General features: G+C 43.9%; 1 long non-coding RNA gene across 2 annotated transcripts in view; it reads left to right on the top strand.

The window, feature by feature from the left end:
- LOC115079869 overlaps positions 1–25,553 on the top strand; it is a 63,273-nt gene that overhangs the window by 11,599 nt on the left and 26,121 nt on the right. For both annotated transcript variants that reach the window (XR_003853423.1, XR_003853422.1), the window contains exon 2: positions 20,808–20,964. This is a non-coding gene — a long non-coding RNA (uncharacterized LOC115079869). The remainder of the gene's footprint in view (positions 1–20,807; positions 20,965–25,553) is intronic.

Raw genomic sequence — 25,553 nt, 5'->3', positions numbered from 1 at the left:
AGCTCCCAGAAATCATGGGCTCAGGCTGATAAAAAAAAAAAAATCCCTTAGCTAAAGCAGCTGAGAAATTCAAAGCCACGGGAAGGGGTGAAAGTGAACGCTCTCCCTAAATTCAGTGGCGTTCAGTATGGGAGCTGCTTTTCTTGATGTCTTTTTGACATCAGACAATGAGTAATCTGCTGAAGCTGCTTCTTTTGTTTAAATAAATATGAATTACTGTGTATTAAGCACCAACAGAAGGAAAGAAGAGGCTTCATTTGCAGCCCCCGTCTGGCACTTAAAACGACACGTTGCTAGAGAGCTCAAAAGCTAAACACTCTGGGCTAGATTTTACAAATTTGCGCACACTCGTACTTTTGTTTGCGCACCAGTCGCAAACAAGAGTATGCGGGATTTTAACAGATACGCGCGTAGCCGCGTGTATCTGTTAAAATCCGGGATCGGTGCGCGCAAGGCTGTGCAAAATCGGCAGCCTGCACGCACTGAGCCGCGCAGCCTACCTCCGTTCCCTCCTGCAGCTCCGAAATCGGAGCGGCCTCGGAGGGAACTTTCCTTCCACCTTCCCCTCCCTTCCCCTACCTAACCCACACCCCCAGCCCTACCTAACCCCCGCCTACCTTTGTTGCACAAGTTACGCCTGCCCGCGCCGGGCCGGCCACCGGCGCACGATTCCCAGGCCCAGGAGCCATTTCGGAGGCCTCGGCCACGCCCCCGGGCTGGAACCATGCCCGCGGCCCCGCCCCAAATGATGCACCTCCACGACGCCCCCCGATACGCCCCCCCCAGGAAAGCCCCGGGACTTACCCGCGTCCCGGGGCTTGCACGCACCGCCGAGCCTACTCAACATAGGCTCGGCGCGCGCAGGGGGAACTTCGGGCAGGTTTTCGGGGGGCACGTGTGTATCTTACTCGCCTACCCCTTTGAAACTCTGGCCCTCTGTTGGGTCTTTCTTTTCTTGTTCTTATTCCTAGCTGCCTTTTCTGTATTTTTCCTAAAGTATTTTATTTCTTATGCAACCCCCTTTCTACTTCTGCACAGGACAAACGGGCACATCGGGGAAGCTTCTGGGCTCCCTGAGTTCTTCCGGCAGAGGGGAAGATTTGTTTCTGGGCCCCTGGAGACTGAGACACTCTTTGGGGATCCAGAAACGAAGACACATCCACTTCAGTTTGGGTTGTTCCAGAAATGAAGTTTAGTGAAACCTATGTTGAGTGATTAACAAAAACCCAAGTTCCTGAATGTCACGTCTACGATGAAGCAAAATACTGAGCAGCCACATACACAGAAAGCAGGGGCTTCCTCTGGCTCCTAACCCTATCAGGATATTCCTAGATTTACAGATCCACCTGTTGATTTCCTCCTCCCAGCTCAAATACTCCCCACGCCCAAGCTGCAGCAAGGAATACAATGCTAGGAAGATAAATATACAAAGCATGCCATAATCCGGCCAAGTAATCCATCACATAAGCACAGTCCATTGCAATAACATACTTAACTTTTACAATTAAAACAAAAATATCCTTATAAATCCTTGCACAGAAAATGTATCCACCTTACACATCCCACTATGACTTTGGAAAACCACTCGGTCACAGTGAGCCAATGATCTGGTTACGGGAGGGTGGGTAGTAACGGTGAGGGAGGGAGGCAGGAGGGCCTGCATGATCCCGCAGCCCAGTCATGGCTCCTAATTAGGTCACAGGCTGCCAAGGACACAGCACTGGATGCTGGATCCCGCTGACCTCCCAGCCGCATAGTGGTCTACATGGCCACACAGCCCTGCAGTATCCACTGCCAGCCTCACTGTTGTCCCCCCCAGTCGCTGGGACCTGGTGAGTTCCTTGGGCAGGCTGCCCAGACCCTGACATCCCGATTATTGGAACTGGCCATGCACATGCTACGGCGTTACCCATTTACTGCTTGGCAGAGGGCCTGTGTGACCCTTACGTGGTGCTCTGATGAGACCTTCCTAAATTAACCGTGATAGAGAATGTCCTAGCAAGAGGAACTTGCAAAATCCCAGCCCCATATCACCCCTCAGATAGGGGAGACCTTAATGATTACAATTGTCCGTCAAAATCTAGGAATTTTCTGCTGCTTTCTCTGCCTTTAGCTCTCCTCTTCCAGCAAACTGCTGATTTTCCTTTGATATGTGAAACGCAGCTATATTATGTCACTTCACTGTGCCAGTAATGATTTTGGCTTGGACCCAGGTCAGATCTCCGGCGCTGCGGGTTCAGAGCCGCGGAAGAGATTCGCAGGGGACTCACCCGGGGCGAAGGGTTCATGCGGGGAGGCAAAGGATGTGATCGAGGACCCGGCTCTCAGAACAGCGAGCCGTGCACGAGCTGAGACGACGACGATGATGATGATGATAGTAGTAATAATAATAATAAGGCTCCCGTGAATGGCACAGTTGGGGACGGTGTGATAACTTGTGTGACCAGTGCCAGACTGGATCCTGTTGCTAGGTTACCGATCTGTGCAAGGCAAGTCCCTGGCGACTTTCTGTTTGGCAGCGAATTCCTTAATCCCGTGTTGGGCTGTAGGTGGCAGAAGGAAACAGAATCCATGCCGACTTCGGCTTGAATCCTGTGATATTCTACTCCAGGATTTTGTTTTTCCAGGGGGGGGGGGTGGGGAATGCATCATGCAGTTCCGTGTTGTCGGCCCTCGTATCTGATACGGTATTATTGGGTGCAGAGCCCACGGGTGGGCATTTGAATGTGATTGCATCGCTCCCTCTTCCAGACCAGGCCGCAGTGTGTGTGTGTTCCAGTCACAGCACCTCAGAAACGCACACGCAGCCTCCTTTTATCGGCAGCTGTCGTGTCGGTCATGCACCGCCTGTGTTTGGTACGTGACTGACACGTCGGCTGCTGATGAAAGAGAATCAGCAGAGTTTTCCCACACTGCGCCTTCACAGTTATCAGAGATATTCAGTGGGATAAACCTCCGGCTGAATATGCTGAAATAAGGTTATCTTCGAAACCTGACCGGCTACATAGGAATATCGCTGCTTAGGTTTTTAAATTATCTGGAAATGTGATCCTGGGTAACTTTAACTTAGCTGGTTAAGTATTGAGAGAAAAAAAAAAAAACCCCAACCTAATGGGCCTGCCAGCCTTATCCCCCTCGAAGATAGTCCAAAAGTTTATGACCTTTCCAGCCGATAGCCACCCATTCCCTTCCCACAGATTGCCAAAATAAATAAACCTCTTCCTCTCTCCTCTCTTTTCCCTACCACCCCAACCCTCCCACCCAAAAAGGCACCCCCCAAACACCCTCCGACCTGCTGGGATCACGGGACATTTTTAATGGCCTCTGGTGGCTTCCAGAGTTGCTGGGTGGATCAAAAATGATGATCGCTCCTATGATGAGAGGCTACGCGGGAGAGGGCTCTTCAGCTTGGAAAAGCGACGGCCGAGAGGGGACAGGAGAGAAGTTCATACAACCATGAGTGGGGTGGAACGGGTAACCAAAGGTGATTAACCTTTTGAATGACACTAAAACAAGGGGACACTCCATGAAACTAACAATTAGCAAATTGTAGAAAGTATTTTTTTTCACTCAGTCAAGCTCTGGAATCTGTTGCCAGGGGACGTGGTCGAGGTGATGAGCATAGCGGGGTTTAAAGGAGATTTGGACAAGTTCCTGGAAGAAAGGTCCATAAAATGTTATTAGGCATGGAAAGCCATTGTTTTCACTGGCAGTGAGTAACAAGAAATAGATCTACATTTTGGCAATTGCTGGTTATTTGTGACCTGGATTTGCTGCTGTCGGAGACAGGATGAGGGTTTGGTGACCTTGGGCTGACCTTGCATGGCGTATCTTGTGTTCTGTTTAAATTGTAAGCTTGTTCTACCAGTTGTGTACTTGTTCCCCCAGTCCTCTATTGAGGGTAATTGACTGACAGTGCAAGTAATAATTCCCTGGTACAATCTTGGCTCCCTACAGGAAGGGGCAGATATATTTTCCCTCTTGCCTTAGAGTCTTATCCTATTAAAAAGGGTGGAGGCTTGCTTAAAGACCCTGAAGACTGCACCTGATAACAGTATATTGAGTGTCTGATGCTGATCGCTGCCATACCAGGCTTCTTGTGCTTTTCTGAAATAATATGAAATTATAAAACGTGTTGAGACCTTATTTGAAGAAACGGTGCTGAATACCATCCACATTATTGTTACAACAACCACGAGCAGAGCCTGTCCTGGCTCCCAATGTAATAGTAGTGGACTGGGATACATTGTTAAAGGCAAAATTGCCAAAAAAAAAAAGATTTTTGTAAAGCAGAATTTGATCAGAAACCGTTTTGCAGTTGTTGGTCTTCTGCTGATTTTAATGGAGACAAAGCTTTGCTGCTGAGGTAATTGCCCTGGAAGGAACCACAGATGCCGAAGAATAAATTAGTTCCTCTCACATCTGTATCTGAGTGATTTTTTTTTTTTTTTTTAAATCCTGCTTACAAGGAGAACATGTCTACAGTCCCTTCCCTGCCCCGGCCTGCTAAACATAACAGTTATGAAAATACGCAGTCCTGAAGCTGAATGATCACAACAGAAATTGGCATTTACAATGGAGTCGATTTTTTTTTTTTTTTTACCTGGGTGCCAAAGGTAATAAAGCTGAACTGGCAATGGCCCAAGGTTATAAGGTAAAAGCACCAGTATACCATTCATTAACACTGTAAATATTTGATTTCCCTCTCTACCATCACTGTGTCACCTTAGGCAAAGCAAGCGGATTGTAAATGTAGTGTGAATGCTGACGATATGCAAATATATTGTGGTCTCAGAAATGATCGTGGAGAGAAAAGAGAGAAACTGGATGCGTAACCTAACCTAGCATGTTTGTCTGGCTGCAAATAAACTATGAATCTCTCTGAATCTGAAAACGATATGCTTTTGTAGTCCATCTGTGGCAGCCTCTCGTCTTTTAGTTTATTCACAAAAGAAACAGTTATGCCAAGTTAAGAGAGAGAATTTCTGGCCGTGGTTTTGACTCCCACTTGACTTCCTTGCCCCGATTAGCGAGTTGGGGAAGTTTTTTGTTTTTTTTTCCCAGTTATGGGACATTCAGAATTTATATCCATTTTTGGAGATGGAAGAGTAGTTCGTGAAGAGATGGCTGCCTGCTTAGACTAACTCCTCAAACACAGATGTGCCTAAATCCCAACGAAGGAGGCTGCAGGCGATTTAAAATAATGACCGGACTCCGGGCCTACGATCATATTTCTCTTACTCTTAAGCAGGGGGCGGCTCAAGGCAATCTGTTGCCTGAGGTGAGGGGTGAGATGGCGCCCCCCCCCCCCCACCCACACAGGTCAAATCAGTGAGAGGGCAAAAAGGAGGGGAGGGGGGTCCCTTGAAGTCTGGCCTTTTGGGTGATTTGGGGAAGGGGGAGGCAGGGTCAGCGTTCCCAGAAGAGTGGCAGATAGCGTCAATGATAATATTTCTAGGAAGCTGACAGCTCTGTCACAATCCCAGGAACCCTAACATCTGCCTCTTACCCTCCCCCAGCATCTGCCCTGGGGAAGTAGATGGGTGAATGGTGAGGGTCTATGGGTGCGGTGCGCTCTCTCAGGGCCGGTGCAAGGGAGTTAGGAGCCCTAGGCAAACCTTACAGCTTTGTTCCCTGCCCCCAGTGCCCAGCCCTCCCCACACACAATTAAAATTATGCATTAATAATAAGGACAAAGGACATTCAAAGTAGAATCTTATGAGATAAAAACATTACTTACAACATTTATATTAAATTTATATGCCCTGTTATGATGCTAATGACAAAAGCATGCAGAAAACACACGTGGAACCCATATGGTCTATTTTAACAAGTGTTGGGTGTGGACTTGCCCTCCGAAAACCATGAGAAAACTGAACTACAATACTATACTAAGACAGCACTAACTGCCCAGCACTCAAACCCTACCTATGAAAATGCAGCACTGCAAATATTACATCAGATCCTAAAACACCAATACACCTACTATTAGGAAATGAACAAGCCAAGCTGATATAGATCTTATATAGAAACTACAAACTAGCAGAATATCTCACCTTGGTTAACCATGTAGAACACAGACAGATGTTCACCTATTACAGAATAAAGATCCATAAAATATAAATAGAGCATGTAAACAAAAACTGAATTGGAAACTACAACAAGCCAGACTCTGTATGCAGTGCAACAATGAAAAAACAAATATTACTATTCTTCATAAAACATCAAATAAAATCAAGAAATATAAAACATCAATCATATCAGTAAAACCATATTAAAAGAAAAAATATTTTAAAACAGGTGACATATAGAACATCAAATAATTAAAAACGCATGGCCTCCCCATTGCACACCCAGTAGTGGCTCGCCTGATCCCACTTTCCCTTCCTCTTTCTTCCCTCAACCCACAGCTTCTTACCCTTACTCACGCACATCCTCTTCTCTTTCCCTTTCCCTCTTACCTCATCCACAACCCCTTCCCCCTCCACCCTCCTCCACTCTCTCTTCCTGGCAAGCCTTTGCTCTGCAGGCAGAGGGTGGAAATCCAGCCAATGTGCAATTTTTCTTTTATTGGTGGGGTCTGGGAGCCCCCACTGGTACATCATCAAATGGCGCTGCCGCACCTGCATGGAACTCTCTGCCTACCGAGCAGTCAACAAATTGCGCCTTCCTTTTCTTGCTGGTGGGGGTGGGAGCCTCACCTGCAAATTGATAAAGCGCACCATCCTCTTACCAGTGGTGGGGTGGGAACTTTACCGGCACATCCATAAACCATGCCACTCACTTCTTGCTGAGAGGGGAGGATCGGGAGCTCCACTGGTTCCTCCACTTGCGTCACTGTGTGGGACTTTTACTTATTTTAGGCTGGGAAATGAGGCGGTCATCGAAATGCTGTTTTGGGGGGGGGGGGGGCAATTTTTGCCGCTCCAAAATTTTGCCGCCTGAGGCAACCACCTCACCCTGCCTCATTGTAGAACCGCCTCTGCTCTTAAGCCTTTATATTGGTTGCCAATCATGCAAAGGATTGAATTTAAGACAATAGTGTAGGCTTTTAAGGCATTAAACAATATTGATCCTTAATATATAATGTCCCAGCTTCATTTCTATGTCCCAGGGTGAATCCTGTCTTCCACTCAGTTATCTCTTTTAAAAATTCCAAATAAACTTAGATTGTCTTGTGCAGGCCCAGTTTGCTGGAATGCTATTCCGCAGGACCTCTAACTAGTCCCACAGCTTTCGATAAGCCGTGGCTCTCTGACTGTACTGCTCTTTGATTACTCGTGCATTGTTTATCTTTGGTTGTTACTTTTTATTAATGGTTTTATGATTTTGTGTTTTTAAACTGTTGAACAGCCTTTCCGGGAGAGGTGGTTTACAAATGTGAATACAAACCACTTCTTGAATATAATTTTGTTGGCAATTAAAATTCACAAAATAACTGAACTCCTCCTCTCTTTTTCACTCCTTCTTATTTTATTTCTGACATGTTTAGTCTTTCTGAAAGCTCTTCCTGCTCAGGCAGTCTTATCTGAAGCCCATGCAAGCTTTACGTGAATACACGGACACAGTGGTGCCAGCTAGAGAACAGATTGCTGACACTTTTCTTTGCTCAGTTTGTAGTTATGTGGTTTTTTTAAAGGAATAATTGTGAACACAAAGCTCTTACAATCACTCTCTCGATACGTCTTTTTAAATCTATTCATACTTTTCCATATTGCACAACAGGGTATTTACATCTAAAAAATAGGATTGTTTTTTTTCACTACAGCTTTGAGAACTAAATCAGTCTGCTGTTTAATATATGCATTCGTGTGGAGCAGAAAAAACAAAGTGTAATTTTGGGGGCTCTAGTTTCAAAAGAGCCACTGAGAGGAAGCATCAGATGAACACAGACCGCTGAAATTACGGACTCAATAATGGATGAGTTTTTTTTATATTGCCCGGTTTCTCTGGGAGAGTTTACGTGAATTTTAATTTCAAGGATTGAAACCTTCTGACTTTTGGCTGTCACTTTATATCTGTCACTGTAGCGCAGATGGTGCTGTCATCCCTACTGTTCACTCTTTCCCAGAATCTGATTTTCCTGGTAGAAATTCTGGTAGATAGCTACAAAATTCAAGCACAGTGCAGTCAATGATTCCTTCACCTTCTATCCTTGCTGCTTTGCTTCAGAAGGTAGGGTGTCCACACCGATTCGTTTCATATACGGAACAGCAAGCATTCAAGACACTTCCTTTCTCAAAATCTTCTGAGATACCTGGATATCATTTTTTTATGGAGTCTGCTTTATCAACAACAATAAGTTTCACCCTCCAGGTAAATGTCCCCCAGTGGGACCCACACTTCAACTAAGCAGGCCTCTTCAGCCCATCACTGGAAAATCCAAAGATCCCCTGTTCATTCCCTCAGAAGTACAATTCTGGGCTGAGATGAAAGTGTTTTTTGCACATGGACTCCATTTAGCATTGTAGCATCAGGCTAGTCCAGTGCTTTATTAATTTCCATTCACACAGCAGCCTCTGATGTCCCTGCCACTGCTGACACATTGTATGAGAAGACGTTCCACAGACTCTCCTGTCCTCCACTTGTGAAAGAAGAATTCTCTCCATGCTCCTGGGAAATGTCGATCCGCCTTCCCACAAGGGTCTCTGCATACCCTCCACCAGCAGAAACCACCTACTGCATATCCAGAGGGGTGCACAGAATCCCCTGCACTAAGTGCATCTGTTTCTGTGAATCATTATAGTGAGGTACCTTATGTGAAGACGATGAATGCCACTGAAGTCTCTGGAAGTGAATGATGTGGTTAAGTGGGTGATGGTCTTTGAGAGGGCAGAGAGAAGCATAGGAATATTCTTTGCTACTATTGTAAAAACTAGACATATGAGTATCCCTGGAGTTATGTCAATGTCCATCCTTGCCCCAGCATGCAAAATATACTGCTAGTCAGCATTCTTGGATGCCTTAGGGAATCAGCAAATTCATTTCATTATATTTCATGCCAAAGAAGTAGAACTAGGAGAATACACTGGGCTGCCACTGAATGCCTACCGAACAGCTGAATCTGACTAATTGATGCTTGAATTTGCAATAGCTTAATAGCAGCTCACCGCTTCTGAGCTTCCATATCACGAGTACAGGGCATACACTGGAACAGAACCTTTTCCAGATTGAAACGTTTGAAGTCGATGCCAGTGTGACAGATTCAAAGGCATACAAAATTCAGCTATCCAGGAATATAGAAATATGCCACTTCCTGGTGCCACTATTAGGAGTGCCAGTGCTGGCAGCTTGCAGATCCAGTAATGAACTCAGTCAATGAGCAGTTGCTTGCTTAAGGGGCAAAGCACTCATATACAAGACTCTTGGGGGCAATTTGCAAATAGCCTGTGCAGCTGTGAACTATGCGGGTGTTTTCCTTTGAAAATGTGCCTTCCTGGAGTCTGAAAGGACCCACGGACCTTGCACTTGGGAAATATGTCTGCATAGGTTTGAGAATCAAATCCACCTGCATTGTCTTCCCAACCGGGTTTCTCCTCACCCCTAGGAACCCCCTCCCTTCATGGGCTTACAATGTCCAGGCAGGGGAGGGCACTTTGCCACCAAAACAATGTACCTGACCATTAAATTCAAGTAAGCAGAATCACTATGTATGTTTGTTTAATATCAATAGCCCTTAGCCTTTGTCGGGCCTTACAACCCCTCCTCAATATACACTAAGGTAGGAAGGTGAAAGCCACTTCCAGTACAGTGCTCCTGTCTCCCATGCTGTGGGCCATCAGCCTTTGCTCTTCTCAGACAGGGAAGTGTAAGGAGAAGATGTTTTCTACAGATCAAACCCAGGACTCGGAACTCCATGGGTTCTATCCCTGCCTGTGCCATGGACAGTGTCGTGGAACTGGTCTAGGAACTGTAGCTCCTGGTGCCTCCATCTGCCCAGCAATAAGAGAGGGAGGGCATTCAAATATGTCAGATCTTTAGGGAAGAAAATGTGCTGCTCTATGCAGGCAATCGCGCCAACCCAACATTAATATGAAAAGAATGTGATTTGTTTTTTTCATATTAATACTGGATTAGAAGAGAGGCTTTTTCTTTATTTACATAACAAAGTAAAGTATTTAGGAGGTACTATGTGGCAGGAGTACCTACCCTGGGGTTGTTACTTTACATGGAAGAAGATCCATAATATAATTTGTATATGAAAAATTCTTTTTCATTCAATGCACAATTAAGCTCTGGAATTCTTTGCCAAAGGATGTGGTTAAGGAAGTTAGTTTAGCTGGGTTTAAAAAAGATTTGGACAAGTTCCTGGAAGAGAAGTCCATAAACTGCTGTTAATCAAGTTGACATAAGGAATAGCCCATGCATATTACCAGCATTAGTAGCAAGGGATCTTGTCGCGGTTGCTGGAGTCTGGGTAAACCACCCCAGGAGTAGTTCAGGACTGCAAGGCAGGACACCTAGCTAGCCCCCTCCCCACAGGCTCAGCCCTTGGCTTCTGGGGGCCAGTAGGTCTTTGCGGTGGCAGTGCATCATGGTGAGTCTGGACAGGCTGAAACAAGGCTGGATAGGCTGGAGCATGGCGTACTGGATACTGATACAAGGCAAGCAGGCAATAGCAAAACTGGACTGGGCAGGGCCTGACAAGACCAAACAAAGACATGACTGGACACGGCAGACAGACCAGGACTGGACAAGGACTAGGCAAGACAACACAGAACAGAGAACACAAAAGCCCAAAGGCAGCAAGGCTGAAGGCTACTAGGCTATAGGACCGAAGACTTCTAGGTACAGAGAGGCCAGAAGGCCGCAAAGCAGGATTCAAGACAAGAGCAGGCCCAGAGGCCACAAGGCAAGACCTAGGGTAGGCCACAGAGTAAGGAGCTAGGAATGGCTAAGATAGGCCACTAAGCAAGGTTCAGGCATAAGTAAGCCTGAAGGTTTCAAGGCAAGGTTCAAGACGAAAATGGCCAGGTCAGAGAGCTAAGGCTGACTCCATGAAGAGGCAAGGTGGTTCTGGCAAGACTGGTTACATAGGGCTGAGACTTGGGCATGGCGAAAGCAGTGAGGAGGAGGAGGAGCTTAGCAAGGCTAATGGTGAGGCTCATTGAAGGCCTCTGCAGGTGAGGAGGAGGAGTCATCGCAGGCAGAACCAGAGCTCGGAGAAGCTGTGACAGATCTATTTAATATTTGAGTACTTGTACACTGGATTGTCCACTGTTGGAAACAGGATGCTGGGCTTGATGAGCATATCTATTATTACAATGGCCATTAACAAAGCCTTTTCTGAAAACCCTTGGATAGAAGAGTCTGCTCTCCTATGCTAATTCTCGTTTCAAGGCCAATATAGTAAAGTGCGCTCAGCTGAGCACACTGTTTTACCCACGGTTGGATGCGCTTCCACTACCCCTTATACAATAAGGGGTTTAGCATGTGCCAAACATGTGTCCAATTCCCCCCCCCCCCCGAAACTAATAGCGCTTATCACATGCAAATGCATGTTGATGAGGCTATTAGTTTTTTTTACCCGGGATACAGAAAATAAAATGTGCACCTGATCCGCACTTTTTCCGCTCAGAAATTAGCACCTGCCCAAGGGCAGGTGCTAATTTCTGAACAGCCCAAAAAAGCAGCAGAAAAGCATAAAACAATCAAAAGGTTAAAAAAAATGTGCCGGCAGGTCAGCTTAGGAATCTGACGCCCAATTTTACAAGCATCCATTTTCCTAACCCGCTGACAGCCACCTCGCCTGGGCTTCCACTGCTAAGGAGGTGCTAGAGACTCGCTATTATCCCTAGTGCCTCCTTTTTAGCACTACCCCCTCATTTAAATACAGTATTGCATGCCCAGGAGAGGTGGCTGGATGCCCGTTTTCCCACGCACTTTATTGTATTGGGCTGATAGTATCCATGATAGGAGCCTGATGTAAACAACCTCCTTTATAACCTTTGATTATAAATGGACCTCCTCAATCACCATTCACATTAACTCCAAACTCACCACTTATATTTTGCCCCTAACCCAGACTCTGCCTTTAATCCCTGCCCCTCATCAGGATTCAACCTTCCATTGTAACATGGAGCCACCTTTAGAATTTGAGGTCTTGGATACTTTTACAAGCTGTTGGTGTTGGATTCACAGCTCTGCCCGATGTAATAAACCTTCAGCACAGGAATTAAACAAATCCAATTTAACAAGCAGCAAAGAGGAAAGCTTTGGACAGATTCTGTTGATCTGCTCTTGAACTTGCATTGCTGAGGATGCGCCCTCTTCCTGTTTACAAAGGGATGTTTAATTGCGGTCATTACTTTGAGATGCGCAGCATTGATTCTGAAATAACCCCCTTTTCCTCCTAATCCGATTACCTGCTGACAGCAGGAGTGAGGGGATGCCTCAGGGCTTTCACTGCTGCTGTGTCCCTCTCTTTTTCTGCTTCTTGCTGAAAGCCGGGGCAGGGAGCTGCTGTATGAGATGAGATTTCCAAGAGAATACGGGTGCTGTTCCCTTCCTGGATCATAAAGAAAACAGAAACCGCAAATTCATCTCTGGAGCTGTTTCTGTGACAGATGTTAACAATGCGAGGCGCCATCGCAGTTAGCAGCTCCAGGCGGCTACTTACACCGAGGATCCATTTATTGGCATCAACCTATAAGCAAGATATTGTGTATTGATGACACCACCTTGTGAAGGAAATGGTTGCGGTGGGCCCAGCAATATGAGCGATCTTATTGCTGTAGCAGGAAAGACTGAAGATGAAAGTAGATGGTTTCTGTTTGTAGTATAAAATGTCACACAAAGAAGACCTTTGTGTGGAGGCCCAGTGCGGTGCTCCAGAGGTCATTCCGATGCCTTCTCTTTGCAAGGGCAGAATGCAGTGAGAGATGGAGGCGCTGCAGACCTCTGCACATGGGGGCCCCTATGGTATTACTTCGTTAAGGCAGGAGGGAGAGCTGCAGGCGTAGCTTTCAGTGCTTCAAGCTGCCAAAGCTGGAAACTAAAATGCACATCTCACAACTATCACTCTGTTGGGCCGATACAATAAAGATCGCAGAACGGGCTGTCCGTGTTGAATGCCCACTCTCCCAATGCGCCCCCAGCCACCTCCCCTGGGCACGCGATCCTATATTTAAATGCGGGGTCATGCTAAAAGGAGGCGCTTTTCTGTACACCTTTCCAGGCTGCTCATAAATTAATGCCTGCCCTTGGGCAGACATTATTAGTGTAAAATTGTGCGGATTGGCCACACATTTTACTTACAGAATGCCGGGTGACTGACTAATAGCCTCATCAACGTGCGTTTGCATGAGATGAGCGCTATTGGTTTTCAGGGGGTTTGACCGCACATTTTCGAGGCGCTAAGCCCCTTACAGTATAAGGAGTAATAGACGCCCCTCGAAAACACGCGGCCAAACGCGTGTTGAAGAGTGCGCGCGGCTGAGCTGTGTAGTGTTCAGCAAGGCACTTACCTTTCCTGTGCTCAGAAAGGCTGTAAGCCCTGTTCCTAGGGGCTTTGTAATTGTACTATTTGGTACAGACATTGCTATACAAATAAGAGCACAGTAACGTCCATGGAGTTTTGCAGTCTTCAAAACACTCTAGACAGGAAGGCAAGGATTTCTGATTGGGAGATGGGGGTAGGCAGGAGAGGTCCTGCAAAACTGGGTCCAAACGTCATTCAGTGGCCCTGTTTACACCGTATTACTCTCTTCTATGACTCTCATTTTTGTGTTGACAATTTGAGACCATATCATGCCTATTTGTTGATCAAAGGCATCTGTTCTTGGTAAGACTATCTATTTTCCAAGAATACATGCCCCACAGCAAACCCAATCACTGGAGCAGCACGAGCTGAGCAAACTGGGCCAGGAGGGCAGCATGGAGATGGGACTCCCATTATTTCTGTAATGCTAAAAGTGATTGTGTGAAAAGGAGGGCAGTTTTGTCACATGCAGGTCATACCTGCTCAGTTTTCCAGCAATAATCATGCTTTTGTCTTTCCAGTTGCTGCGTCGCAAAAATGGATTTTGAAATTCATGCTGTGTTCTCTCTGTTTCCAACAGAATTGAACAATCTACTGGTACCAGTGCAGGTTGCGAGAAGGGAGACCAGACCTTCTGTTTTCTAGCTTACAAGGGTAATAAGAAATAATCTTTAAGAGAAGGTCACACAGCAGATGCACCTGTACAGAATCTGAGGATTACCACTGCTCAAATTGAGTCATTGCAGATAATACATAACAATATACATTGCATTAGTACTTAAAAACGTTGCATCACACAGACAGCCTTTGTTAATAGATCATCCTAAGTATATGTGATTAACATTGATTTCTGTAAAGCAGAGAAAAAGCAACTGTATAAAATAAAAATTGAAATGCATTTGTACAAGGTTACACTACCACACAAGATCAATAGACAGATTTGATGTTTTTTCAATGGACTTTTAGGTCTTTTTCTGTTCTAATGTGTTAATTTGTATGAATTGGTAATAACCCCTCACTGCTGAAGTCTATTTTTCTTTCTTTTAGGGAGTGGGGTGTGCAATTATAAAACCTAATTATCAGCTTTCTCTAAAGACTCGTACCAGCTGATATGTGCTTCTGATTGACCAGGCTGGGATGCTATTCAGCACCTACTTCCCACTGTAATTATTTGTATCAATCATCCTTTACTGCTTCAGCATTTGTGCTGTAATAAATAAAGGAAATACCATCAGAGAATTAACTTGTTTTTTTTGGAAAGCTATAATTTGCTAGGCTTGTTTTAATTATCAATATAATGTAGCTAATAGGTGCTGAGCAGCAGTTTGGCTTGGCCTCCTGTTCCTCTTGCTCTGATTATTTCATATTAAAGTTGTCAGATTGACAGGACTGCTCCCGAGGTCGATATTTCATCCACACATAGAAATATGGAATCTGACAGTAGATAGGGACCGCCCTTTTTTTTTTCCTTGTACGGTTCCTTAGACCCTTGATCATCATTGTTGGTCTCTGCCATCCCCATCATGTCTGTACAATGAAGGATCTTCGTAACCAAACTTTCCGTCACCCTTTTCCATAAAAAGTGTTTTCTAATGTCTATTCTTGAGTCTACCGCCCATCCCCACCCCAGGAACCTCATGCCATGACCTCTTCTTCTAACCTTCCTCTCCACCGACAGCTCTTTGCTTCTCGTGCATTATTTATACTGTTGAGTAATTTGAATGTTTCTACCCTGTCCCTCCAACTCTCCTCTCCTTGAGGGTCTATACATACTTATTTTTTTTTTAATTATTTATGAATCACCCTCAAAGTGATTTACAGAAATAGCATATAATACAATAAACATATAAAACTAACACTGAAAAATAGAGTAATACATAAAACACAATTAAAACATTTGAAACTCTTGCGTTTGTATACTTAAAGTTATCTTCACCTCGATTCAGCCCCATAAATAAGATTTTAATATCCTCTCTTCATTAACCATGTTTTTACCCCCTTCTGGAATTTCATCTAATCATTTTCTTCCCTTCACGCCACCCGTCATTCATCCCAGAGTTTCAGGACTGCAGAAAGGCTGGATTTTGTAGGTGTAGGTGTTTAAACACCTTCACAGATGGTAAACTTAATTGTGCTCAAAGGTGTGTCCTGGGCTTACATCTACAATGGTGTTATTGAAATCGTCTCCAAGATGAGGAGGACATACAAACCCCTCAATACTTTAAAGACCAGATGGCGGTCAATGTAACCTTAAAGGTAACTGGCATGCTGGCATGCAGTGGCCAACATTCCATTAATTCTGAACTACCTGCAGTCTTCTGAGCAATTTTTCAGGTAACCCTAGACAGAGAGCATTGCAATAATCAAATTGCGATAACACCAGGGCATAAGCCACCTTTTTTAATGCTCCTATTTCTAGAAAAGGTCTCAATTGTCTCATCCAATCTGTAGAATGCTAACTTAGCCAATGAAAGAATCTGTTTCTCCATTGTTAATAAGGAGTCCAGCTTAACCCCCAACAATTTAATCACTTCTGCCACCATCAATTTGATATCTTCATCTAAAGGGGTAAATAATACCTCCCTTTCACCCAACCTTAGCTAGGATTTAGAATTAAGCCATTCTTTCCTAGCCACTCCGATATTGCACATAAGCAATTATTTAGTCGTTCCACAGCTTCCTTTTCCTTATCCCCTAAAGGAGCAATCTGTTTTTAAGTCTCATCTCATAGAGCTTTTGGTACAGGTTCTGTACCACTTCAGCAATTTTTCTCTGAATGGTCTCTAGTTCTTTTCTTTTGGAGCTATGGCCCTATTCTCCAGGAGAAAGGTACGGAGACATTATCACTCTCCTTATGCACACCCCAGCATTCCTGCCACGACGAGGAAATCATCACCATGAGATCTCTTTCCTGGTTGGCATGCATCCTGTACCACTCCCTTGCATTTCTGCACCTCAGATGCATAACCCTGCACTTATTTGCACTGAAGGTGAGTTGCCAGATAAGACATTGCTACTGTGGCCTTACACAAAGTTGAAATAGCATGGGCAGTAGCAGTGCAAGCTTTGCCTGCTGAGTCACAGCAGAGTCTTTCAGTCCTATTTTTAGATTATCACTCCTGGGGTAAATCAACATCTGTGAACATTCAGTCTTGGCTTTTTGGCTGAGGCAGGCATCAAAATGTTGACAATGTGTTTAAAAATTCTTAATAGTTATACAGAAATTTTATCAGTGAGATTCTGGCCACTTTATAATCTGCAGTGGATGTCTGCAATTACATGGGCCTCATACAGAGTGACTGATCTAGTGCAATCTTTCAGGTTACCTAACAACCATAACTTTCTAAGACTGCAGTAGCTGAAGGGTGGCATGAGAGCAGCTACCAACAGAGGGGAGCTCTGCCAAAGACTGTTTGAATATAATCATAAACACACCACCTACCACCCCCTGTGTTTCTATTTGAACATGCCACCAACAATAAAAGTTTATATATATATTGTGATGCAGTACGACCTGGCCCGGGGCAGAAACAGCTGAGACACAGCCGAGCAGAAGCTAGTCGTACCAAACTTAGCCACCGGAGGGCGCTGAGGAAGGTAGCAAAGACTACACTTCCCAGGTTCCCCGAACCAACACCTGACCCCTGGCTGGAGCCTGAGCTGGAACAGGTGGAGGAAATTGGGACTGATCCCTATGACTCAGCAGAGTCCATGGAGGCTGAGGAAGAGGGCTTGCCACCGTGCTGGACCTGGCCACAAAAGCCCGGCTCCTCAGAGTCTTGGGAGGAGGAGGAGATGGAGGTAAGCTGGGGAGAGGAAAGCTCCAGCTGTTCCTCTATGGAGGTGGAATAACCAGGGGGTTGGGGGATGGTAAATCCTGTATGGATGTATGAGCAAGGCTGGAAGGGAATTGTGGTTTTAAATGCTGTGTACCCTGGGGCTTGTAAGGACAACCCCGCATTAGTATAAGGCTGCAGCCAGTGAGCTACAGCACCCCATTAAACTCCTTATTGATTAAGATCCTTTTTCTGTGAACTGTTTGGGAGTGCCTGGACTGGGCCTGGCACTCTGACTAGAGGCCGGGAGGAGTCCATAGCAGTGCTGTGCAGGAGCTGTGCCAGTGGACAGGAAGTAGTAGGAGCGAAGCCGGAGGCCTGAAGCCCAGCAAAGCCCCACAGCGTGCTGAGCGGAGGGGCCTGATCGTGACAATATATATATATATAATCCCTGTGTCAATATTTCTTTTGTTGAATTCACTATTTATTACGTATTATTTTACATAAAATTATAAAATTATAATATAATAAAATTATAAAATACAATAGTGGTTTTGATTATGCCAATAGTAAAGTCTGTTTGAAGGCACATCGCATTAAGATTTTGATGTAATTTCATTATGTAGCTGAAATCCATTGTAGAATTCTTTCAAGGTGCTACCTCAAAGTCTTTCCATTGTGCTGCTTATATGCCACATCCCTGCAGTTGCAGCAGATGGAAAATGGTGACATGATAGATCTGGAGCGGTGAAGGGCTAGGCACAATCCCAGAGCAGTGCCAGAGAGCTGGGAATAAACTATTTTCTGCAGTGACAAATGGACAGGAAGTTTGTTCCCTTTATGTTAGTGAGGTTCTGAGCTATTCTTTCAAATGGTCCTTACCCCATCAGCAGCACTCTTGTAGGTTTCTTTGGTGTGGTAGAGTCTGGGAGAGGAGGAGAGTAACCTAAATATGAAAATGTGTTCTCGGAACTAAACCCTTAGAACTCAAAAGGATTTATTATACAGAGCAAGACGGAATAAAATACTCCTCCCGAAGAATAAAAGCATCTAATATCCTGAATCTTAATCCCTCACTTGAACTAGCAGAGGTTGCATTTTTGGCTACAATGACAACTGAACCTTATTCATGTTTATATTAAGTTGATTATTGCTAATATCAGTATTATATTCAGCTGGGAGCAGACGTGTGAGTGTGGGAAGGGTGGTGACAACAGCAACGAAGGTGGGACTTGTGTTTGCAATGTCATATGGAGCTTTAGAATTCCAAAGAGGTGAGAATACAAGTGTATGGACAGAAGATGGCAATAAGAGTGCATCAAGCTCTCAAGAAAGCTGGGCTAACCTCCATGGAGCAGCCATGATTATTTATTTATTTATCATCAATACAATCAGGCCAATGCAATGTTGGCGCGGGGAACATGGGCGCTCGTGATTGAACGCCCACTCTGCTAACACGCACCAATTGATCTCTCTGGCGCGCCCAGTTTAATATTTAAATCAGCTGCCCTAGTAAAAAGCAAGCACTAGTGGAAATTGTGCACCTCTAGCACCTCCTTGGGAGTGGGCACCCAGGAGAGGCCGGTTGTCAGCGGGTTAGGAGAACGGACGCTCCATTTTATGAACATCCCTTTTCCTAACCTCACCATTGGCACACTTTAAAAAAAATTTTTTTTTAAACGTTCTCCTTTTTGTTCCTCCAACTTAATATCACCAAGATATTACGTCAGAGGAAGTACAGAAAATCAGTATTTTCTGCTTTTCTGTACACTTTTTGGGCTGCTCAAAAATTAACGCCTGCTCTGGGCAGGCGTTAATTTTAGACGGTAAAAATGTGCGCGTCAGGCGCACTTTTATTATTGTTTTGCATTGGGGGAGAATAGCTAAATGGCCTCATCAACATGAATTTACATGTGATGAGCACTATTACCTTTGTGGGGCGTTGGACACACATTTTGGATGTGCTAATCCCCTTCCAGCATAAGGGGTTGTGGATGTGCATCCAACCACGAGTTAACCTGTGTGCTCTGCTGAGCGCACTGAATTGCATCGGCCTGAATATGCTCTCTAGGCGATGCACAGCAAGACAAATAATCATAACAATATCAACAAATTAAAATAATAAACCATACAAACTAAAAATGAATCAATATTATAAAACTGACCGCAATAACTCTGTCCAATGACTAAACTACAAAGATCATTAAGATCCATGTTAAATAATCATATTAAGATAAGGGCAAAAATCAGTTGAAAGCCTCTCTATATAAGACAGTCTTGACCATCTTCCTAAAAGCTAAATAATCACAGATGGTGCGAGCATCAACTGGCAATGAATTCCATACATGTGGCATGATGCATGAAAAAACATGTTCTCATTAATCAGGCAATCTTTAGGCTGGTTTCAACTATCAAGGCTCTTTGGGATGATTTTAAGGTATATTTTGGTAGATACTAGTCAAATTGTTCTTTCAAATATACTGTTGTGTCTCCTTTCAAAGACAAACAGACAAAGCATAACACCTTAAAGCAGATGCAGTCACAAATGGAGTTCTGCCAAAATAGGCAACATCTTTTTTCTGAACTTACAGCTTGAAACAAAGCTCTGCACAAGCTGAATGCTATGAATATGCAGTATTTATTTGGCACTCTGATTAGGAGTGCATCTAATTGGACGGTAGTCTAATCTACTAATGCTTGCATCCCTTTTGATCAGGTCAGACTTTGCCAAGAAAAAGCCCAGCTGGCACATATGCACTGTTGATTGATGAAATCTGAAGGCTCATTGTCAGATCATAAAATCCCAAATTCTTAACTCATCTTTTTATTGGTGCCATAACTCCCCTGGGAAGGACAAAGCTATCCAAATCCAGGGAACTTGGCCTAGCAAATCTCACATGTTAGCACTAGATCTAGTGCCCAAAAAGACTGGTAAGAGCTTAGGGTTTATATTGGATCCAAAATTGTCAATACAGAATCAAGTTTCTGCAGTTGTTCAAAATGTTTTCCTCCATTTGCATCAAATCCACCAAGTACGGGCAATTTCTTGACAACGTAGAGCAGCCATGATTGTCCTCTCCCAAGTTTCTAGTCTGTTGGACTTCTGTAATGCTTTATTTCAAGGTCTAGTATACTAAATGAACCATTCAAGGTGGAACCATACAATCACCTAAAGACATTATCCGCCTGTGTTAAATGACCCTTATAATTAAAAAAAATGACCGGAGGGCCAATGGTAGAAAGCAAACCCTCAGGCAGATTCTTTCAAAATGCAGATCCGCATTGGGACAATCATGAACTTTGCATGATTCATGATTCACTTTTCCAAGGGTTATATCAAGGCATAAGAACTGGGCATTTTATTTGCATTGAAACAAAAATTTATATAAAAAAAAAATTATTGGACAAAAATGAACTTAGATTGACCGATGATTGTATGAAGGCACTCCATGTCACATTGTATGGTTTGTGCTAGCCATGCATGGAGGTTCACAAAATGATCTTTTTTTTTTTTAATTATGTGTCATTTAACACGTGGATAATTTCTTTAGGTTTTATCAAGGTCTTCCATCTCTACGCCTAAAAGGATTACAGCTTCTGCAGAATACCACAGCGCAGCCTCTGACTGGAGCAAAAGTGGTTCATCCTGTAACTCCCATTGTCAGAGACCTCCTCTGGTTGCCAATGGAGTTCCGAGTGAAGCTTAAGGTATTATCAACCATTTGTAAAAAATCTTTAAATTTATTTATTTATTTAGCATTTGTTTATATACCGAGGTACAGCTGACATAGCCTTCACTCCGGTTTACATTATAACCAAACCAGTTACATTTAAATTCATAACAGTGTAAAGAGAATGAATCAGAAATGGCTACGCCAGCGTATCTGGTGGATTTATTCTCGTGCTGTACTCCTAGATCACTCAGGTTCTACCAACAGGCTCTGTCAGCTGTTCTCTCTTTGACTTCTGCAAGGCTGGCATGTATTAGACAGCAAGGACTGGGATGTTTTCCTCTGGGTATCTGGAATTGTTTACCATCTGACCTTGGTTTGGAATCATGCTACTTATGGATTTGGAAAAACCTGAAGGCATGGTTCTTCATGCAGCCATTTGGTTAGGGGATTAGCTTGAATCATAGGAGCAGTTTGTGAGGGTGGCATGGAGAGATGTGGTCTCCCCAATTACTCCCAGGTGCTGGTGCTAAATTGCCCCGTCTCCGCCCCCGCCGATATGATCTCTCTATCCCTTGCTGCCCCCACTGCCAAACTAAGGGGCTCATTTATCAAAATGCACTAAGGTGGAAGAGTTAGGGGCAGGAGTGGGCTGGGTTTACCAGTTTGTAAAGTCCTATTGCACAGAACTAATGCTGATTTTAGTTACACCTTTTTCAGTAGTGTTAGGCTGTGTGATAGCAGTGTTACAGGGCAGTAAGGTGTTAGTGCATTTCATGATGTCTCCTGAAAGGTCTGTTTCAGTAGGATTGAAGCTCCCAGAGCACCAGCCTAGCCATCTAGGGGGGATAGGGGGAGAGAGAGAGACTGCGAGAGAGACTAGCCATAATACCTTCTCCCTAAATAGGTATTTATATCCCTGTGGGAGGCCCACCTAGTAACTCAAGGTGAGGTTTAGGTATTAGTGTAGGGGGTTAGGGGCCACTTTGACATTCAATGTGAGACGTACGAACAGAACAGTGCTCTCTTGTGAAGATTTGATGACCTTCGGAGAGAGGAAACTCTCCCAAAGATGAGATTGGTGCAATGTTCTCTCCACCTAGCTTGTTGGTCTCTCTCTCTCTCTCTCTCTCTCGTGTCTGAGCTCCCTGGGACCATTAAAAATGATCCCCCAGTGGTTGTATGCAGGAAATACAACCGGTCTGGCACGTATTGCAAAGTGTGAAAACGTTATTGCAATTTGTGCTAACTTAGCTCTTTTTGCTATTGCATGCGATACTTATCGCATTTTGATAAATCCAGGCCTAAGCTGGCAAACTCTGCCTATGGGATTAATTAGGGTAAGGGCTTCCAATGCATAGTGATTTTAAATTTTGTGTTTTGTATCTTGTAGTTTTTAATTATGACTATTGCTTATGATGTTTGCTAGTTTTGTTTTAATCAAAATCGTCAGCTATGATACCATCTGTACTTTTTATGGTACCTTAATTTGAAACATATTGAGAAAGATGAGTTTTCAAGCTGAACTAGTAACTAAATGAAATAACTTCTGTTTTAAAACAGTTTAATTTCAGTCAATTTGTGGCAATCTAGTCACTCACTGCAGTCAGATAAGCTGACAAATTCTCCTACCCCCTTAGTGGGGCATAAAATTGGATGGATAGGGTCTGTACAAAGCAGATACTGAATCCCAAAACTGAATTCACTTTCCTAGGGTGTGTAAGTAAAGATGTAATAGTACAGGGGAGATAACAGGCCCCTGGGGGGCTCATTTCACAGACCATTGCTTAGGGGAAAAATCACCCAGCACGACTGCTTGAGTTCTATTACAAAGAAATGAAGTGCGCCATTTGAATACTACACCACCAATCCCCAGTGCAGCCAGCACAGCAAGCAGTGCACTGTGGTTGATGGTATCAAATGCTGAATTGAAGTCCAGCAAAATCAATAATACATCATTCCCTCGATCAAGCTCGAAAAGAATGCCATCAGTTAATGTGATGAGGGTAGGCTCAGTCCCAGAAACAACTTTGAATCCTGACTGATACTTATCCATATAATTGCCCTTTTCCAAATAATCTTACAATTGAAAGGCCACACTTTTCTCAATGAATTTACTCAAGAATGAAAGGTTTGAGGCTGGCCTGATGTTATAGCCCTAACATCAACAAATCAAGGTGGCCAGATGTTTGGACAACAGTCTCCCTAGTCTTGGTAGCTGTTTGGATTATTGCAAAGCTTGAAAGTAAGACACTGGAGGGAGTGTTGGAAGATGTCTGGGTATTATAAACACAATAAAGGAAGATGAGAAGGGCTGAAATATCCAACCAGTGGAGGTAGTGGAGCTCAGCACTGTCAACGTGCTTGGGATAGATTTAGAGAGCAGTGAAAGGAGCAGGGCTGAGAGGGGACAGCAGGAGCTGGTGTTGGTTTAAGTCTGGGACTTCACCTGCTGTTTTGTTCAAAGTGGTAGAAAACCAGAGGGGAAGACCACTGGTGAGACTGGATGGGACATTTGGTGCTTATCTGACAGCATCCATTGTTATTATGAGCAGAACTCAAGAGTGACTGCCCGCTGTACTCTCCTCTCCCCACTGGCATTGACATAGTCAACCATGTCAATTTGAATATGAGTTAATAACATGTAATAGGTCAAATGTTGAGAAATCATCCAAATTCAAACACAATACTGTGCCTTTACTTAAAGAAGCTCAGTGTTAACAGAGGTCACTTATTATAGTGACTCTGATCATTGCGCAAAGTTAAAATGTACATACCATGAACAACAGCCATTATCAAACTTTGATTACAGGTCAACTATTCCTACTCTCATCTGAACATGAGAAGCCACAGGTTATATTATATGTACTGTATGTCATAGGTCCGCAATTGTAGCTTCTTATCATTGCTAGAAACCTTGTACACATTTCTAGTAAACTTCCCATTTCTTGAAGACTTTTACTGCCTCTGAAACTAGGAATTACAGAATCACAACATTTAAGAACATAAGAACATGCCATACTGGGTCAGACCAAGGGTCCATCAAGGCCAACATCATGTTTCCAACAGTGGCTAATCCAGGCCATAAGAACCTGGCAAGTACCCAATAACTAAGTCTATTCCATGTTACTGTTGCTAGTAAAAGCAGTGGCCTTTTTCTAATTCAACTTAATTAATAGCAGGTAATGGACTTCTCCTCCAAAAACATATCCTTTTTTGAACCCAGCTACACTAACTGCACTAACCACATCCTCTGGCATCAAATTCCAGAGGTTAATTGTATGTTGAGTGAAAAAGAACTTTCTCCAATTAGTTTTAAATGTGCCACATGCTAACTTCATGGAGTGCCCCCTAGTCTTTCTATAATCCGAAAGAGTAAACAACTGATTCACATTTTCCCATTCTAGCCCTCTCATGATTTTAAACACCTCTATCATATCCCCTCTCAGCCATCTCTTCTCCAAGCTGAAAAGTCCTAACCTCTTTAGTCTTTCCTCATAGGGGAGCTGTTCCCTTCCCCTTATCATTTTGGTCACCTTTCTCTGTACCTTCTCCATCTCAATTATATCTTTTTTGAGATGTGGTGACCAGAATTGTACACAGTATTTAAGGTGCAGTCTCACCATGGAGCGATACAGAGGCATTATGACATTTTCCGTTCTATTAACCATTCCCTTTCTAATAATTCCCAACATCCTATTTGCTTTTTTGACTGTCGCAGCACACTGAACCAACGATTTCAATGTGTTATCCACTATGATGCCTAGATCTTTTTCCTGGGTGGTAACTCCTAATATGGAACCTAACATTGTGTAACTATAGCATGGGTTATTTTTCCCTATATGCAATGCATTCCTATTACTCACAGCTCAGGGTTTAATTTCTTCCCACACCTGTAAACGGAGTCTTCACATTGCAAAAATAAACCATATATTCTTTTAGCACACCTGCTGTTTAAATGGTGGCAGGGCTGGCCCATCATGCTTTGTGGAAACCCTTGACCAGCTGACCTCATACCTTCTCATTTTTGGCATTTCTGGAGTATTTTCTTGCTTACCTAGTAAGTCCCTTTTTTTAATGCAAAACTGTTAAAAGGACTATGGGACCTATGTAATAAAGTTTAGTCTGCACTTTATAGGCATTTTGCATGTGCTGAAATTAGTGAGCTATGGAAAAAGGTCTTAATGCACATGCTAAGATGGTCCCCAACATGTTATTCCATATTTTCTAAAATTAACACATACCCAAATGCAAATGAGGGAACATCAACTAGAAATAAGCCTTTAATGAGCCCACACTAAACAGTAACAGTTCAGCATGGGCCGATTAAAGGACACAAATTTAAGACCTGCCTTGGACAAGATGTAATATTTTTGCAGTCACCCTGTGACTGGAAATCCATTATACCAACTGTCCCAAAATGAAAGTGCTGGTTAGCCCAGGGGATTCCCCCCAGCACAAGATACAAGGAGCCTCTGAGGCCTGACATTCTCAAACCCCTCCTTCTGAAATCATAGTAAGGGGGTCTTTGAGGCCTGATCCTCTCATTCTTCTGTCATAAAGAAGGAGGAGTTTATATGCCCTGACATCACCCATTGGATCCAGAATTAAACAGCCTTCATGCCC

This window comes from Rhinatrema bivittatum, chromosome 18 (assembly GCF_901001135.1).
Source record: "Rhinatrema bivittatum chromosome 18, aRhiBiv1.1, whole genome shotgun sequence".
NCBI lineage: Eukaryota > Metazoa > Chordata > Amphibia > Gymnophiona > Rhinatrematidae > Rhinatrema > Rhinatrema bivittatum.
This window is presented reverse-complemented; position numbering and strand designations above follow the sequence as displayed.